Genomic DNA, 1,756 nt, shown 5'->3' with positions numbered 1-1,756 from the left:
AAAAACTTACAGATAAACTCTGAAGGGCTGAATTAAAAAAGAAGCATCAAGATATTGAATAATAATTACATTTAATTATGAATATTAATTTATTAATTTAAAAACAATTTATAATCAATGAAAGTAGTTCAATTAATCTGTCTTTGAGTTGAGAAGATAATTATTAATACAGCAATATGAATTTATTTTTTATGGCTGTAATTATTATAAAATCTTTTATATTTTTTTCTCCGTTAGGATGACGTAAAACTAGTACAACCGTTCCATAATCTTTGATACAACCATCCGAGCGGGTTTGATTAAACCTAACTTAATATCAGGGATAGCCAATTTTCTACCAAACATAAATCTGGAACATCCGAGCTACAAAGTTATATCATGGCCAGATGTAATATTAGTTTACGACATACCTTTTACTGTTTGGTAATATACTTTTTTACGGCCGACACTGAACTGACCGCGTCCTGTCCATTTTATCATGGCATAAGCTCTCTTCATAGAATGTATTGAAGACCAAATATCCGATGGTTCGATGGGAAAAAAAAAATTGAAAAATCCTATATCTGTAAAGAGGACCACAACTTCATCTTGGGAAAACGTAAAATTAAACGTAAAACAGGACATGATGAGAACTATCTGATTTCCATCTTTTAGGATCCATTTACTCATGTCTGTGACATGTTGGTTCCACATAAGCGAAGAATTATATTTTTCTGTGGATTCGAATGGGGTTCCCACATGCCCAACGCAGTTCTGACCTTCCTTAGTGGCAATACGAAATGGCTTTTTGTATTATTTCGATTAATTTCCAACGATAGTTCAGTTTCACGATAGTGATTTTTTTAATTACAATTGGTGCGGGGAGGTGAGGTTCAAAAGAAACCTTTGCTTATCCAAACCATAATAGTGATAAAAATAAAAGATTTTATTTACATAAATTTAAAACAATAAAGTGAAATCCTTTGAAAATAGCATATAACACTGTTCCAGTTCAGCAGTTTAACATCTCAAAAAATGGTTATTTTGAGACATGCATGTAATCTTAGTAATAAAGTTAAGATCTATACGGTGAAACACAGATGCATAGTAAAACATTTGCCATAAAATCTAAGTAAAAAAATATTTCGAGATATTATAGTTTTGAACTGTATAGATATTACTATTATCGTTAAGATTACATGCATATTTCAAAATTATACTTTTTTGAGAAATAGAAGGAAAAAAAATAATTTCAAAAAAATTACATTCATTATAAACTAAACAATAAGGTTAAATAAAAGTATAAAACCTAATATAAATCAAAATAATAAATGCTTCATAAAAATAGGAATAAAAAATTGTGTTAACTGAGCTCAGGATAGGATATTTGTACTTGTTAAAAAATTAAAGAATTGTCTTTAGTCACTGTGGGTGACTGCGATATGGAGGATGAACTAAACACCCGCCGTGACGAAGTGAATAGAAACACTACCAGGCTGTTGGATGCAAATTACTGAATCGAGGGATGAGTTCGTCCGAGCCGGCGTATGTATATAAACAATAACTGTGACCCTAAGAAATTATGTATACATCTACAATATAAATAATAACAGAGTATATGCTTAACATAACAGATATCACATATTATGTAATCAATTATTAAAGCATATGCTGGACGCGACAACAATAAATGATGATAAACACATTTAATATTTCTGGTAACGGGAAAAATTCTACAATTCATCCTAACTTAAATAATTTTTCACTAAATATCATA

The sequence above is a fragment of the Halyomorpha halys genome, unplaced genomic scaffold (assembly GCF_000696795.3).
Source record: "Halyomorpha halys isolate HHAL.00 unplaced genomic scaffold, Hhal_1.1 Scaffold1023.1, whole genome shotgun sequence".
NCBI lineage: Eukaryota > Metazoa > Arthropoda > Insecta > Hemiptera > Pentatomidae > Halyomorpha > Halyomorpha halys.
Note: the sequence above shows the minus strand (reverse complement) of the source record.